Below are 18,983 nucleotides of genomic sequence, written 5' to 3'. Positions count from 1 at the left end.
ACCCTATGATTCAGCAATTGCACTACTAGATATTTACCCAAAGGGTACACAAATACCAATGTGAAGGGATGCATGCTCCCCAGTGTTTATAGTATCACTATCAACAATAGTCAAATTATGGAAAGAACTCAAATGCCCACTGACTGATGACTGGATAAAGAAGATGTGGTACATTTATATAAAATATAACTCAGCCATACAAAAGAATGAAACCTTGCCATTTGCAATGACATGGATAGAGCTAGAGAATACTATGCTAAGTGAAATCAGTTTGTCAGAGAAGGACAGATACCATATGATTTCACTCATATGTGGAATTTAAGAAACAAAACAGACGTAGGGGGAATAAAAAGAGAGAGGAAAACCAAGAAACAGAGTGTTCACTGTAGAGAATAAACTGATCATTAATAGGAGAGGAGGTGCGTCGGGGGGTTGGGTTAAATGGGTGATGAGTATTAAGGAGAGCAGTTGTGATGAGCACCAGGTGTTGTATGCAAGTAATGAGTCACTAAATTCTGTACTTAAAATTAATATTACAGTGCATGTTAACTAACTGGAATTTAAAGAAAATCTTGAAAAACAACAATGAACAAACAAAACTCCAAACTATGGACCCCTGTTCAAAAGGATAGAAATAAAAGTCCTGTTATATATATATATATATATATATATATATATATATATATATATACTGGAAGATAAAAGAAAATGGTTTCCTCTTTTCTGAGGAAAAAAAGAAGATAGAAACCAACTTGAAAGGACTTTCTCTGGTCCAAAGATGGTACAGTCTGAGCATAAAAATAACTGCAGCTTATTGAAAGATGGAAAAATATTAAAATCTATACTATAATTCAATATTAAAAGTAATTTTTTGTTACTCTTAGAGATAGCTAGGTGATTAACTTATTCTGAATACTAGTAAATAAAAGGAGGGAATAAAATATTTTTTTCTGCCTATAAAATAATGCCTTAAAGAAATCAAATTACTGATAATGTAAAATATTTAATAAAAGAATGCCAGTTAATAAATGAAGAAAAAGCATAGGCTGTGATCATTTAATAATCCCTAATAAAACAATGGAGTTAGATAATGATCATCAATGGCTGAGAAAATTCTTAAATGAAAAATGATGGGAATCCTTAAGCCTAGACAAAATGACCAATATTAACATAAAAATAAAAAGAAACAAGCCCTTATGGGCCTTCAAGTATAATATAATAGTATTTGCTATCATCTGTAAAATATTCTGCAAATAATAAGTAATTAAATAAACAAATAGCCTCTAGATTTAATTGCCATTAAAAGAAATTACAGAGCTCAGAGAAAAGTGTTAACCTCTTAGGGATGCAATTAGCAAAATCTAGAATGGTGCAAATTTTGTAGGGCAGTTTTCTATTATTCTACATTGGCTGGAAGTGGAATTCAACAATTACGTAATGACTTTTGGACTTTGGGAATAAATTAGTTACATGGAAGGAAAGAAATTAAGGAAGTAAGGTTTAGTTTGCCTCTTAAACACTCCATGTTTACTAGTAACATTCTCATATTTGTAATTGTTTGTTAAAGAGCTCTCTTCTAGATTATAAACGTCACAAGGATAGGACCATGTTATCTTAACAGCTCTATCTCCAGTACCAGAGTCCATGTGACATTTATTAAATTTTGTCAACTAAAACAACAAAACAAACAAAGTAAGACCTGAAGGAATGGCTGTGTAGAGAGAAATTCTGTTTGTCCAGCAGAATTTAGGAAATTATCTCCTGAATAAGCTAAAGGAGTACTTTGTCAGCACCAAAAGTTGCTTTCTCATATCATAGTACAGCCTTCTATTATTAATATAATGTATTCACATACAGCCTTGAGAATGTGGTTATTTAGCTAACCCCATACTCCCAAATAAAACACTGTGTGAGCCAAGCTTGATGAAACATTTTCTACTGTAATATTGACAGAATAAAACACCTTTTTTCGCATATATATCTTATAATTTATTTTCAGTTTTCTTCTCTTCCATGCTGCTAATCAGGAGAGCTATTCATTCTTGATTTTTCACTAATATCAGAATTTGCCACATTTAAAAAATATTGTCCATTTGTTAATACTGCCTTTGCTTATCTCTTCTCAACTTGGTAAATTATTACTGAAAGTTTAAAAGTTAATTCATATACCACCTCTGCTGTGGCTCTGGTCTTACCAAACCACACCAGTAGGAACTAGTCAATCTACTCTCCATAAAATTTTATTCAAATCTCAACTACAGTACTGTTTTCATTTGTATCACAATAATTTGTTTACATATTAGCTTTAATGAGAACTGTATGCTTACTCTTATACACATTTTATCCAGAATACACAGGGTAATAATAGGAATTTAATTAATGACTGATCACGAATGATAGGAGAGGTACTACTAAAATCTAACTTCTTAATAGAAATCTTATAGCTACAACTGATCTTGATTTCACCAGGGTATTTTATAGTGCTGCTAATATTTGGTGGGTACAAGACTGCAAAATATAAGCTAGATGTTTTTTAAATAAAAAATGTACACATTTGCAATAAAACAAAAATTATGATAAAGATACACATATGCAAATGGAAAATGTGGGTTTATGTGGATAGTAAAGATGTGAAATAACAAAGAAAAATTTTCTCTCATGTCTGAGGTTCTTAGTATGGTTATAAAGAAAATTTCAGTAATTTCAATCATCTTTTCAGTCTCACTCTGTTAGGCATTATGTGGTTTAGGGAGGATGATAAATTGTTTTTCCTAGGACATTGCATTAGTCTGGGTCCAATGAAGAGAGAGAGAGACCACACAGTAATTTGAACAAGGAAAGTGTAATACAGAGATTATTAAACTATAATGAGGGATTGGAATAAGGAGGGATTGGCTAGGAAGAATTAACAAGAACTCTAAAGAATATATCAATAGCAGATACAAGTAATGTAATAGGAGATTATATATGCATTAGTTTGCTAGAGCTAAGGTTACACAATGCCATAGACTAGGTGGCTTAAACAACTAGACTAGGCTAGACTGAGATCAAGGTGTTAGCAGATTCGGCTTCACCTGAGGCCACTGTCCTTGGCTTGCAGGTGGTTGGCTTCTCCTTGTGTCCTCACATGGTCTTTCATCTGTGTGCATGGATCCCTTGTGTCTCTGTGTCCACAGTTCCTTCACTTATGAGGACACTAGTCAGATACTATTGGGGTTCAAAGGGCTTCATTTTAACTTATTTACCCCTTTAAAGGCTCTGTCTCCAAATACAGTCACATTCTGAGGTACTGTGGGTTAGGACTTCAATGTAGGAATTTTGAGGAGACAGAGTTTAGTCTGTAATAATACAATAACATTATACTACACCACATTATGCTATTACATTATGGTACACTATGCTATAGTATACGATACTGTACTGCTATACTATACTATACTATACTACACAAAAATACTATACTATACATACTATAGTACACCATACTGCACTATACTACTGTACTATACCACACTACAATATACTATGCTATACTACTACTATACTACACAATATTATACTATACCATACCATACTATACTATACTATACCATACAATACTAGACTATACTGTACTATACTACTATATTATACTGTACCACTAGACTATATTACACTGTACTACATTACACTATACCATACTACACTGTACTATACTACACTACACTACACCACACTATTATACTATGCTATACTATCCTATAGTAAATATATACAAGCCAGTATCCTTAGGGCTAAGACAAAACATGCTAGTAAATACCACTATGTCCTCAAGGCTGAAATCCAGACCTTCATATAGAAAGCCTGACTCTAGTTCACCGGAGAGCAGAGAAGTTACTGTGGGGCCCTGCCAGTGGTGGAATTTGCCAGAGGTTGACCTTTGGAACTGATGGAAATCAGCCTCCTGGGTTGTAGGAGAGAGCTGTGAACAAGAGGGATTTCACCAGAAGCAGTCTGCCACGAAAAGCACTTAAAGGGCTTGCAGGGGAAAGCTGCTGTCCACTAGATGCTTCTGGCAGCCAGGCCCTGCAGGAGCCTAGTGCTGGAGAAGCTGGGACTACAGGAGCCAGCCAAGGGGACACAGTGAAATCAGGAAGCAAAACTCTTTCCTCTCTAGATGGAAAGTGGCAAGACTTCAGTGCCAGCTGGCAAAGGAAAAATATTTAAAGGGTGCTTATTCATTTCTACAGGTGAGTCAGAAAGTATGAATGCAATGCAAGGCTCTGTACCTGCCACAGAGACCATCCAAATGAGTTTAGAAGAGAGCGATGAGGGTGGTGATGGTGAATTTGTGTATCACAGGGAGAAAGGGGACAAAGAAGAGTGGAGGAGGGCTTCTACCTGCAAGAGAAAAATTTAAGAAATATACATACACTTGTTGCCATACCATTTTAAATAAAATGGTTAATTCCCTATTATAACATTTCCTGATAAAAATCTCTCTAAGCAATTATTAGAAAAAAATATTTTGCCAGAAATCCATCTATTATCTATCCATTTGTCTATATCTATCTATCATCTATCTTTCTATCTATCATCTATCTATCATCTATCTATATATCTATCACCATCATGTCATTTCTATATCTAACCATTGTCTATCCACCCATCATCTATAGTGAATTTATATGTATGTCTGTGTATAGTGAAAGTATCATGCAACCAATAATGTTAAGCATTGGTTTATAAGAAATGCAGTTTTTATTTTTAATTAAAAAAAAAGATTTTATTTATTTATTTGAGAGACAGCAAGGCAGAGAGAGCAAAAGCTGGAGGGAGGGGCAGGAGAAGAAGGAGAATCAGGCTCCCCACTGAGCAGGGAGCTTGATGTGGGGCTCGATCCCAAGACCGCAGGATCATGACTTGAGTTGAAGGCAAATGCTTAACTGAGGTATCCAGATGCCACTGAGGTATCCAGAAATGTAGTTTTTAATTTGTTGACTACTTGACAAAGTAGTGGGAAGAAAGGGAGAAACTGGTGGAATAAATTTTTCTTTGATGCTAAAAAATTTTGTAATGAGATAACTTATTTCATCTTTCCCAAATTTCCTTTTATTAAAAGAATGTCTTAGCTCCTGCTTGTTTGTTTTGTCATGACTATATGTATATATTATTTCATTTGTATGTATATATATATCCATTTGTTTCAGAGGACTTAATAGCATACTTAATACTTACTATGTACATACTTAATCACATATTTCTTAAATTGCAGTCCATGGATTTCTTTGGTCCAGCGTATCCACTTATGATATTTTCTATAATATTTTTTCTTTCATTTTGTTCTTTCATGTATATAATATTTATATGCATAGTTAAAAGTATAAGCATATTCTGGATCAGTTGGATACTGCTTTAGCAGAATGCCCTCATATTGAACACTTAAATAAAAACTCAGGCACAAAAATTAATCTCATTGCAATAATTAGCTTTACTCCCAATAGCCAATGGTTAAGTGAAAAGGACTATAGCAAAGTTAATGTATAACTGATGATGAATGAAAAAAGAAAAGCTGTTATGATGTGTAAATGAGCAAAGTGTGTTGTTGGGATTTTTCTTTTTTTTAGAATAGCTTGAATATGTAATAGTGGTAGGGGTATGTGATGGTTAATTTTATGTGTCAACTTGACTAAGCCACAGGGTGCCCAAACATTTGGTCTATCATTATTCTGGTTGTATGTGAAACTGTTTCTGGGTGAGATTAACATTTTATTTTATGCTTTAATTTAAATTCAATGAGCCAAAATAAAGTACAACATTAATTTCAGATGTACTGTTCAGTAATTCATCAGTTGTATATAACACCCAGTGTTCATTACATCACATGCCCTCCTTAATGCCCACCATGGAATTACCCCATTCCCTCATCCACCTGCCCTCCAGCAACCCTCAGTTTGTTTTCCATAGTTAAGTCTCTCATGGATTTTCTCCCTCTCTGATGACTTCCCATTCAGTTTTCCCTCCCTTCCTCTGTGATCCTCTGCACTATTTCTTATATTCTACATATTATTTTACATTATATTTCTTATATTATACATATGAGTAAAAGCATATGATAACTGACTCTCTGACTGACTTATTTTGTGCAGCATAATACCCTCCAGTTCCATCCACATCAATGTAAATGCTAAATATTCATCCTTCTGATAGCTGAGTTATATTCCATTGTATGTGTGTGTGTGTGTGTGTTTGTGTGTGTGTGTGTGTGTATCATATCTTCTTTATTCATTCATTCATTCATCTGTCCATAGACATCTTGGCTCTTTCTATGGTTTGTGGACATTGCTTCAGGTGCCCCTTTGGATCACTACATTTGTATCTTTGGGGTAATTCCAAGTAGTGGAATTGCTGGGTCATAGGGTAGCTCTATTTTTAACTTACTGAGGAACTCCATACTGTTTTCCGAAGATGTGCCAGTTAGCATTCTCACAAACAGTGTAAAAGTGTTCCCTTTTCTCTGTGTCTCGCCAACATCTGTCATTTCCTGACTTTAATTTTAGCCATCCTGACTAGTGTGAGGTGTTTTCTCATTGTGGTTTTGATTTGTAGTTCGCTGATGCTAAATGATGTTGAGAATTTTTTCATGTGTCTGTTGGCCATTTGTATATTTTCTTTGGAAAAATGTCTGTTTATGTCTCCTGCCCATTTCTTGATTAGATTATTTGTTTTACTGAGCGTTGAGTTTGATAAGTCCTTCATAGATCTTGGATACTAGCCCTTTATCTGATACATCATTTGCAAATATCTTCTCCCATTCTGTAGGTTACCCTTTAATTTTGTTTACTGTTTCCTTTGCTGTGTATAAGATTTTATCTTGATGAAGTCAGTAGTTTATTTTTGCTTTTGTTTCCCTTGCCTTTGGAGACATGTCTAGCAAGAAGTTGCTGCGGCCAAGGTCAAAGAGGTTACTGCCTTTGTTCTCCTCTAGGATTTTGATGGATTTCTGTCTTGCATCCATTTTGAATTTATCTTTGTGTATAATGTAAGAAAGTGGTCCAGTTTTATTCTTTTGCATGTTGCTGTCCAATTTTCCCAGCACTATTGTTGAAGAGAATGCCTTTTTCCATTGGATATTCTTTTCTGCTTTGTCAAATATTGGTTGACCATAGAATTGGGGTAAATTTCTGAGTTCTCTATCCTGTTCCATTGATGAATATGTCTGTTTCTGTGCCTGTAACATACTGTCTTGATGATTACAGCTTTGTAATATAACTTAAAGTCCATCATTGTGATGCCACCAGTTTTGTTTTTCCTCTGGTTATTCGTGGTCTTTTCTGGTTCCATACAAATTTTAGGATTATTTGTTCCAGCTCTGTGACAAATGTTGATGATATTTTGATAAGGATTGCATTGAATGTACAGATTCCTCTGGGTAACGTAGACATTTTAACAATATTTATTCTTCTAATCTATAAGCATGGAATATTTTTTAAAAATCCTTTGTGTCTTCCTCAATTTCTTTCATAAGTGTACTGTAGATTTTAGAGTACAGGTCCTTTACCTCTTTGCTTAGGTTTATTCCTAGATATCTGATGGATTTTGGTGCAGTTGTAAATGGGATCATTTCCATAATTTCTTTTCCTTCTGTCTCATTGGTAGCGTATAGAAATGCAAGTGATTTCTGTGCACTGATTTTAGACTGCATCTCAGTTAAAACATTTTTAATTTCAGCCTGATTAGATTTTATTTCTGCACTAAGAGATACTCTAGAGTCTTTTATGCTATTTTTCCCATGACCAGTTAGTAACTTCATAATTGTTATCCTGAATTCCAGCTCTGAATCAATATCTGTATTGATTAGATCTGTGGCAGAGTATTACCTCTGGTACTTTCCTTTGTTGCTAATTCCTCCTTCTAGTCATTTTGCCCAGAGAAGAATGGATGCATGAGAGAACAAAATAAAAAATATCAACCGTGACCCACGCAAAATACACACCAGACAAATCTGAAGAAGTCACAAACCAAAAAAAGAAAAGAAAAAGGAAAAAAAAGGGGGGGGGGAATAAAGAGAGAATATAACCTCCCAGGTGGACAAAACAGGGTGATCCACTTGGTCCTAGTTGGATTTTGGTCTGTTTGTTAGAGACATTAAATCACAAAATTGTAAGGAAAGCAAAACATATATATGTATATATATATATATATATATATATATATATAAAATTGAATACAATGAAAGGAAGCAAAAAATGAAGAATATATCTATAAAACATAACTGTAAAACTCAAAGTTGAAAAAAAAGGCTTAAAAAGTTGATAAAATATGAATCTAGTTGAAAAGGAAAAAAAAGAGAAGAATAGAAAAATTTTGAAAAGCTTGAGAAAGCTTGGATTCTACATATTATTTTCCCCTAGCACTGGAATTTTGCAGTTCTATGTGACTGATAAATTTGGTATTCCCTTTATGTTCCAACTGCTCTTCTGGGCGAGGGGCCTGCTGCACTGATATTTAGTGTCTTTAGTGTCTTAAGTGTCTTTGCCTGCGCAGAGTTGCACCACCTTGCCAGGGGGCCAGATTCAGTGTGAGCTACCACAGGTTGCTCTCTGTGGCTTTTGTTCCCTGAAGGTTTTCCCTGCCTCTTTAGAGTATAAAAATAAGAATTTCCATCCCCCAATCTCCAGCCTGAAGCTGAAAGTACCTGGCACCCTTTCTTTAGTAAACCCTCAGGGAAAAGCAGTCTTCACTTTTATATGGGCCAAACTTTGCACACTCCTGCGGTTTGCACCTGAAATGATCCTCCCGGGGGAAGGCCAAGGGTCACCATGTTTCTGTTCTTTGCAGGCCCCTGAATGGAGGGTGGTTGCCGGATCACTCCGCAGTTCCTTGTTTATGGCAAATCAAGCCAAGAGCTCCACTCTCAGGATCGTGGACCTTATTTGGTTTCCCTGCTCCAATGCTTGCAAACTCTACTGGCTCAGGAACCCCCATTCTTTCTTTCTATGATCCCAGGGATCCTGAAATCACACTGTCCCAACTGGGATTCAGCCCTGCTTCACCACCTGAGCACCTTTCACACAAGAATGTCTCTCATTGAAGCAGACTTTTTTAAAAGATCCGATATTGCACTCCCGGGGCTCTATCACTTTCTGGTAGCTGACTTCTGGAGGCTCTCTCCCCTGCCCTGTATCTTCTGATATATCCCTTCAGATTCACTTCTCTGCATATCCTACCTTGCAAAAAGTGGTCGCTTTTCTATTTGTAGAATTTCAGCAATTCTTTTCTTACACCTCAGATTGAATTCATAGGTGTTTGGAATGATTTGATAATTATCTAGCTAAATTCAAGGGACCAGATGAAATGAGGTCCTTTAGTCATCTGCCATCTTGCCTCCCTTTCTGAGAGTAACATTTTAACTGGTAGATTGAATAAATCAGATTGCTCTCCATAGTGTAGGTGGGCCTCATCCCATCCACTGAAGGGCTGAATAGAGCAAAAAGGCTGAGTAAGGGGGAACTCCTGCTGCCCCATAACTTCAGCTGAGACATTGGTCCTTTTTTTGTTTTTGAAATCAAACTAAAATATTGGCTCCTCCTGGGTCTCTTTCCTTCTAGCTTTTTGACTTGAACCAACACTATCAGCTCTCCTGGTTCTCAGACCTTCAGACTTGAACTAGAAACACGATCAGCTCTTCTCATTCTTCAGTTCGCTGACTGCACATCTTGGGACTTATCGGTGTCCACAGCTGCATGAGCCAGTCCTTCATAATACATCTATGTCTTTATCTATCCATGTCATGTAGTCTCTTATTGGTTCTATTTCTCTGGGGAACCCTGACCAATACATATGTATACCATAATCATACTGTATAGAGGTATTTAACTTCTGCCAAACAACATCATTTGCAATATTTCCTTTGTTACGTACACTTATGGTATTGATTGTTTAGTTTTGGTTGCATTTAAATGAAAAAATATTTTAATTTACAGTTGCTTGAGACCTAAACATAGGAAATCTGTGACCTCTCATATCTATTTTATCTTTTTTTTAATCTTTTTTAAAGAACAGCTAAACACCTTTAACCCAAATATGTCTTTGTCATTTTTGCTTTCAAGAGGCAAAAACTTTAATGACTAGTCTGCTTGCTCTGTCTTCTCATTTTAGTAAAAAATACAGTATTCATACCTATCAATAGTAGTTTATATTTAATTAGCTGTTGTGCATGTTGACATGTTTGAAGATGTATTAGGGAATATATATTTTGAGAGAACATGGCCAATATATCCAGTTCTAAGAACATAACTATTACAAGAGCTCAACATACTTCATCTCATTTAATATTAACATCCGCCTATAAGTTAGTGTGTGCTACTATATCCAGTTTGTAGGGGAAAAGAATGAAGTGTGCGGGGAGTAGAGAGATATCCAATTGCCTTAGGTTATAGAAATTAGAGAAAGAGATTATTTTGAGGCTGAGTGTGCAACTTAAGGTGGCAATTTTTCACAGGGAAGAATATGCAAAGGTTAATGCAAACAGAAGGACTAACAGGAAAAAGAATGGGAGGGCAGGGAAAAGTATATCCTATTGGCAAACTGTAATTATTTTGGCACACATGGAACAAACTTTGTTCATAGTGACCAGAACTTAAATATTGGGACTTTTAAATACTGGAGATGACTTCTGAAAAGACAGATAACCCTCCCTATCTCTTTTGCCACATCAGATACTCATTGAAAAACCAATGAGTGATGCTAAAGTGAAATATATTGGTTTTGAGTGCCAGCAGTGATAATAGTGCTTAAGAGCCCAGCCAGGAAGAATGTGTTTACAAATATCCTGTCTACGAGTTATGTGACTGGGAAAATGTTTTATCCTTTTAAATCTTCAATGTTCTCATTTAAAAAATGAAGCTGAATTCATACATTTATTTTGAACATTAAATGAAATAAGAATTTTATTTTTTTATTTTTTTTAAAGAATTTATTTATTTGACAGACAGAGATCACAAGTAGGTAGAGAGGCAGGCAGAGAGAGAGGAAGGGAAGCAGGCACCCTGCTGAGCAGAAAGCCCGATTTGGGGCTCGATCCCAGGACCCTGGGATCATGACCTGAGCCGAAGGCAGCAGCTTTAACCCACTGAGCCACCCAGGCGCCCCGAAATAAGAATTTTAAACAGACAAATGTATGAGGTGTCTTGGAAAGATTAACAATAAAAACAAGGTAAAAGATATACTAAACCAATATAAATAAGGAAATCAAGTGCAACAATGGTATATACCTTAATATATTCATTTTTAATTGATGAGAAGTAAAAACCTAGGCAAGTATATAAATGAAACCTTTAGGTAACAAAATTTGTTTCACAAAATTTTGAAATATATAAAGCAAATATCAGCTTAAAATAAGTGAAATTAAAGAATTATATTGAATATGTTAACAGGGTATAGTAAGTATTTATGTTTGTGTATCCAGGTTTTTAATTTTTCCAAGATTAGAAACTGACTCATTTGAATCAGGTTGCAGCAGTGGGTTATGATTATAGACATTTAAGAATTGTTTTATTTGTATTATTATTTTGTCTAATGCTCATGACCTTAATTCAACTTCTGTGCATGTCTTTGACATTTTTTTATAGCTTTCAGTAGAGGTTTATCAACAATGGTTTGGATACAGTGGTTATCATGAGAAGAGAAAGGAACTGAGGTATAACAAGTGCATAGGGACTTACCCACAAGCCACAGTGTAAAGTAGATGTGAGGCAGACCAAACAGTCAGTGATACTAATGGCAGTCTTTTGAGCATGTGAAAGTCATCCATTAATTATGTCAAAAGGAAAAGAAAAGCTTGGGAAAAAGACTCACTGGCATAAAGGATTAAGAAAATCATTTAGACAATTTCACTGATAATAAATACAACTCTCATGTCTTCTCATGAAGATCGTATCTAGGAATCAATGCCAGTTACTTATGATTGAATAACAAACTTTGCCAAAATACAGTGGTTTAAAGCAGTGATTTTATTATGTTTTATGATATTGTGGATCAGGAATTCAGGCAGGCATCAATTGGGAAATTCTTTTATTTCCTGTGACACCATGAATGCTATTGTGTGGGGTCCAACTGGTGGATAAGCTCATCTGGAGTGTCCAACATGGCTTTACTCCTCTGTCTTCTGCCTTGGCAAGATGACTCGAAAAGTAGAATCTGCTGGGTCTGAAAGCACCTACATGTGGCCTCTCCAACATGACATTCTCAGGGTAATCAGGCTTCCTATCTGGAGGCTCAAGAGTCTCAGAAAAAGTGTTTCAAATCTGAGAATGTCACTTTCATCACATTCCATTGGTTTAGCATGTCATTAAGGTAAGCCCAGATTCAAGGGAAAATGAATTCGATGCTCTCTTTTAATGGAAGGGGTAACAACTTATAGCAATCTCAAACCTACTACAGCTGCTACTCTCAATATTGGCTTTTTATGTATGTTAACATATGTGATTTTATTTTCATAACTTTGCATGTGGCGTACTTATAAAAGAGTTTGAGAATGAAGAGTCTGTTAAAAAGTGTACTACTACTGGGTGTGATGCATAAACAATGAATAGTGGAACACTGAAAAGAAATAAAATAAAATAAAATGAGAAAAAAGTGTACTATGTAATATATATCTGAAAATACTTTGATTCCTTAATTTTTGAAATACAGAGTTCAAAGAAATTAAATGGCACAGTATTTGTGCTTGGCTTTCAGTTGTTCAGTGAAGTGTGTGTGTGTGTGTATTTTACATATACATGATATAATCATATAGTAATCAATGCAAGCACATAATTTTCTCAGCCAGTGAAAAAAGTATTTCTTATATTACCTGTTTGTTAATATGTTTTTAAGAGTAAAGGGAAGAAGAGGGGTGCCTAGGTGGCTCAGTTGATTTAATGTCCAACTCTTGATTTCAGCTAAGGTTATGATCTCAGGGTCCTGGGATCGAGACTTACCAGAGGCCCCACACTTGGTAGGGGGATTGAGGATCCTTGGCTTGAGGATTCTCTCTCTTCCTCCCCGTTTGTGCATCCCCACACCCACACTCACTCTCTCTCAAATAAATAAATAAATCTTTTTTTTAAAAAAAGAGTAAAGAGAAGAATATGTATCAGTATAACTAAAATTTTTAAATAGCGTTTCATTTTTAATTGTATATCTTAAATTACGTTGGCATACCCGGAGGCTCAACATCATGAACTACAACTGAAATAAAGTTAAGAAGTAAAAGGAGTATGGGAGTATACTACAGCTAAAGGATGCACTGTGTAAATTATTTCCCTGATAGCACTCATTTAGTATGTTTCCTTTTAAATACTATTCTATCGACAGATTTGGGAAACTTTGTTGGGAAAGGTATTAACTTAAAAAAACCTTTTTTTTCTAATGGGAAGTTATATCTAATTATATATAAATATACAAAACTATAAAATAGAAAAGATTTATCTATTTTATATGTAATTTGTGTATAAAATATAAGAATATTTATATATTTATATGTTCAAAAGATACATATGCATAATATTTAATATATTTAAATATCTAATAACATTTAAATATTATATATACATACTTTGAATTTATAATTTATAGAAGAAAATAAAAATAATTTATAATCCTGCCACTCAGAGACTCAGAGATTGCTATGTATCCTTTTACAACAGGGCTGAAATTTGAATGACTTCTTGGTCACTGATTTTTTTCTATTATGTATAAAATATTCATTTAAAAAGATATAAATTAAAATATGAAAATATTTAATAAAATATATGAATTAAATAAAAAAATAAGAATATATGAATTATTCTTTTTGACAAATTTCCTCATAACATGACAATATCCAAAACACTAAATCAGTAAGACCTGAAGGTGGAAGAATTAAAATTAATTTTCACTATGCCTAACTGGGGGAAAAGTAATTTCCCTTGTACTATGGAGGTATTTCAATTCATACTGATCCCAAGAGCTAACATATCTGAACTCTGTCCATGTCTTCTTATGTCTTCCCAGGGGAGGAAGCTGGTTGGTTTGGAAGGAGAATTTGTGCATGTATATGCAATCCCTTTTCTTCTCCTCTCTCTTGGGGGCATGCTACTCCTTAGCAGAAACTGTCTTCTATTTGTCCATGTTATAACTTACATACTGTAGTAACTCTGTGATTAAGGGAGGGCCTGCAGTATTGGAAGTGGGGGATTTGTTAGTCCAGTTTAGAGTTTTGGGGCAAATTGGAGACCAAAATCTACATAATGTATAAAGCTTCTGCTTGGGGTCAGATTCATGGATTTGGCTTTGAATTCTGGACATCAGCATGTGGGCAAGTCATTTGACTTTGGTCATGCATGGACTTCCTTTTGAGGGGCTTAAGCATTAGGCTTTATGTTATTTAGGCCTCAGAGAGGACTGTAACTTAGGTGAGAAGCTGTTTGTTTTTGTTGTTGCTGTTGTTTTGTTTGTTTGTTTTTATTTTTTGTTTTTATAGATTCTTTGCTGTTTCTATTGAAGAAAGGCTGCACTTACCAGATTTTGATTAAAGTTCTCAGGTCCTCAAAATAGTCCTGGCCTTAGGATAGTGCATGAGAGACTCAACCATGGACTGACCTTAAGTGAAGATGTGGAAGGGTTTCTGCCATGTTGCTAGGCCCCCAGGTTGTAGGAAAAATTCAAGCCTTGGTTACCAACAAATGTCAGTGGACAAGGCCCTTAGCTAAAATAAAGATCATGAAGTTAGCTTGAGGTAACAAGCTATTTGTGGGATCTGCAGCTTGGCATTGAACTATATATATTGTGGCCTGAGCACCACTGAGTGGATACCATGAAGATCTTCACAGAGACAGGAGGGCCACAGAACCCTTAGGAAACTGGGAAGCTAACCCAAGGATTCTGTTGTAGGGAAATAATTTTCCCAGCTTCAAGTCTTTTATTTGCTGTATTAAAACTCCAATAAAGTTTTATGTGGATTCTATAGCTCTAATGAGGTTAATTTTATATTTTTGGTGCAAAGCCTCAGTAGTCAATGCTAAATTGAATGCTTCAAAATCCATTCTGATTCAGGGTTAAGAGAGGGGCTATGGAGAGGTTAGCTTGACTTGTTAACGCTCTTGTATGGATTCAACTGTCTCCCCAGCAAGTATCCTTAAGTTGGTTCTCAACTGATTAATTACATGAAAGAGGAAAATTTTCCTAAGAGGCAGTTGTTAAGTCAAAGCGATTCCAGAGATGAGGCAATGAGAACAGAATGCAGATGCTCTGTCACTAAAGCCCAAGCTTAAATTTGTGCAATTTCATTCCCATCCACATCCCAACATGTTCAAACAGATCGACATTTTAGTTCATCTTTGAGTGTCCTGGGTTTGTAACTTTCAAATATTTAGATGTGAATTTTTAGCAGAAAAATGGACATTTATAAGTTACAGGATTTGCATACAGTTTTCACAAGTTTCACTGTAAAATTCTCTTTTATTCATTTTTTTAAATAACTAAATATTTTAATGAATTTTAATTGGATATCAAATATATAAACATAAAGATAGAATTGCTTTGACAGAAGTTATACAATTCAGGGCCATATCACACTCCCCTCACACTTACCAATGCTATCTCTTTTCCACACAGGTTTGATTTGTGAGTCAGGAGCATAGGTGTGATGGAGGATAAGATAGAAGACTGAGATCATCATCTTCCCTCATCAGGAGGGAGGATGAGTCAAGAAACCTGCAAGTTGTTTTCACTGAAGGTGCTGTTATGTCCCAGAATCATGACAATTTTTCTTCCCCCACACATTTTTACTCTAACTTCCTCTGGAATATCTAGCAACAAGTGAATCAGTTGAAATTCTTTTGTTACAAATGATCAAAATCTAATTCAGAATGACTTCAGTTATAAAGAGGAATTTATTAGCTCACAAAGTTAAAATCCCAGAAGTTAGCTGAGTTTCAAATGTGCTTGATTTGGTGGCTGTTATAGGGTATGGGAAGCCCAATTTCTCTCCATCTCTATATTCTGCCTTTGCAGGGTTTGCTTCATGAATTCATGTAGTAGCTCTCTTTCTTTCATTTCTTAACCTTCCCTGTTTGAAGGTTTGCAAGTGTCTGTAGCCTTTCCAGTCTTCACATTTATAAATCCAATTCAAACAAAGTGGGCCTTCCTAGTAGCTCCTGGGGCATCCTAAAATATAGAGTAATTTTATCTAACCCAGAATTCACAGCATACATTTCCTCTTCTACCATTGGATGTAATTGGTTTATCTGCACATTCCTGTAGCCAGGTGTGTGGTCACTGGGGTTCAATCCCTTTCAAAGGAAATAACAGAAAATGAGAAGGGGAGTTATCCCTCAGCAAAATCCAGCTACTTTTATTGTAATACATGGGAAGTGGTTACTAGGAAACAAAAAGACATGTATATAATTGTCCACCACTTTGATTACCCAACATCCATATATATTCTTTTTCTTATGTAAACACATATGAAAATGTTCTTTGCCTATAAAAATATACTCACCTCTCCACCCCTTGCTCCATAATGCAACCTAAAATATCTTTCTGAGTTCAGCTGCAAGTCTAGGTCTCTAGATAATTGTACATTCCTTTTAATCATATGCAGATGGTAGACTACTACTGCATAACACTTGGTGGATAACTAATAAGTTAAATTACCTCCTCTCAATATGCAAATGTGGAAACAAAGCAGTATACTCTCAATAAAAGTTCCCATTTCAAACTAAGACGAACCAGAGACCTAGTTTATATAGATATTAATTGATGTCTGCTGCTTAACAGTGGAGAAAATACCTTTATCCACCAATCTGCCTTTCCAAGTTTTGTTCCCTTGGGAGATCTTTTTTGTTTTTCATCAGAGATGACTTCTGGAGTGGGCAGTGTGGATAGAGACTCCTCTGCAAGCTGTCTTATGTTTATCTTAATGAAGTGATTCTCAAAGTGGTTCTCAAAATGGTTCTCAAAATGCCTCCTAAATGTGTTAGGCTTTTTTGATTATCACAATCATTGAGAGTGCTACCATCATTTAATGGATGGTCTCATTGCAAATTAAAAAACCCCAAACACTTTGGGGTTCATTTAATAAACTTTGAATCACATATTTCTAAAAAGTGCTGTCATAATATTAGAAAATGTCTTTACATTTTATTAGTAAAGTTTAGTTTATAACTATTTGACATTATTGCCATTTCATATATTCCTTTTAGGCAGTAGACTTTCTTTGTGTAGAAAGAAAAAAAAAATAAACCAATTAGGATAGAAAGTGAGACCATAGAATAGAGACCGTAGGGTAGAAAGTGAGATATAGTTAAATGGTTCAAATAGAAATGATCAGAAGAGATTTTTTTAAAAAAGATTTTATTTGACAGAGAGATAGAGAGAGAGCACAAGTAGCAGAGTGGCAGGCAGAAGGAGAGGTAAAAGTAGGCCCCCCGCTGAGCAGGGAGCCTGACTTGGGGCTCCATCTTAGGATCCTGGGATCATGACCTGAGCCAAAGGCAACCACTTAACTGACTGAGCCACCCAGGAGCCCAAGAAGAGATGTCTTAATTATTAATTTTATTACTACTACAAGGCATCAGATGAAGACATGAGAATTCAGTGAGGTGGCGTAAAGGTGGTTTCTATATGATGTAAAGGGCTATTGTAAACTTTCTTGAAATGGAAGAACCAAAAATCCTTTAAGAACAGAATTTGTTACAGAAGTTGTTTCTGAAGTTATTTACAATCATAATGTAAACCCCTCTTCTCTGTACCCTCAAATTACCAGGTAAAATCTTCTATACTCCTAGATACTCCTAATGACTCTAGTTTTATTGGGGAAGTAGGGCTAGAGACTGGATTTCACAATGACAAACATGCATGGAAGTATCCCTGAGGAGACATTGTTAAATGGTGTAAGATTTTGAGCCCACTTAAGAATTCACAGAAAACATGCATGAGGAATTTTACTTCCACAGGAATTAGACTGAAATTTCCAGGCAATCTTTATATGTATTCTGTGAATTCCAATTAGTCTATCAATATTAAAGACTAAATCTTGAACTACAAGAATTAAGTTTATATATTTTTCTTGGAGCAAGAACTAGCTTACATTTATATACATTAATTCATTAATACAGCTTCCACGGTTGGTAAGGCATCCAATATTGAACATGTTCCTCTGTGAAATAATAAATATTAATATTTAAATAATTTTGGAAGAAAAGAAACTTCACTATAATTTTAATTGTTTATTTATCATAACCATTCCTTACCCATAACCAATAGATGTTTTACTGTTGTCTAAACCCAAGAAATCTGAGAAATCTAAAACAAACAAATTAAACACTCATCTCCCCTGCAGATGGGTTCACAATGCAAAAGGGAATAGGTTCTAAAACCTTGAATTCTTCTTCAACTCATCTATATGCACATTCTGCCACCAAAAATCTCTAAATTATCCAAATTTTGACTCCATGACTACTATTGTTGGGTGCATTAGATATATCTTTCCCCAGTCTTTGATTTTCCAAGTGGAATTTTATTTTACTCCCCATCTTTATCATATCCCCACATTCACATGCATGTGCCACACAAACACACACAGACTTACTATTAAAGTCTTATCTATCCTTCAAATTGCACCTTTTCCTTGAAGTCTCTCTGTTTTGCTTATCTAAATTTTTGTTTTTCATTTATATCATGAATTAATAAGAAATATAAATTATGTCTTACTTTTCTCCAAGGGTTATTTAAGGCTTAAGATTCTTTTGAGAGCCTTTTATTGACGCCCCTACTTGTACCCAACATTCTTTATTATATGATTAGTTGGGTGAAACGTAAGTATTACGTAAAATAAGAGAAAGACAATGTATTTGAAGATATCTGAATTTAATCTATGACTTGAAAACATTGTGAAGAACATAAATTTTAAATTTCAGACTAGATATTTAGAACATAGCAGTTGCAAAAATGTAATGGAACTCTTATTTTTATTAAAG

The sequence above is a fragment of the Enhydra lutris genome, unplaced genomic scaffold (genome assembly GCF_002288905.1).
Source record: "Enhydra lutris kenyoni isolate GAN:26980312 unplaced genomic scaffold, ASM228890v2 scaffoldscaffold49, whole genome shotgun sequence".
Taxonomy (NCBI): domain Eukaryota; kingdom Metazoa; phylum Chordata; class Mammalia; order Carnivora; family Mustelidae; genus Enhydra; species Enhydra lutris.
Note: the sequence above shows the minus strand (reverse complement) of the source record.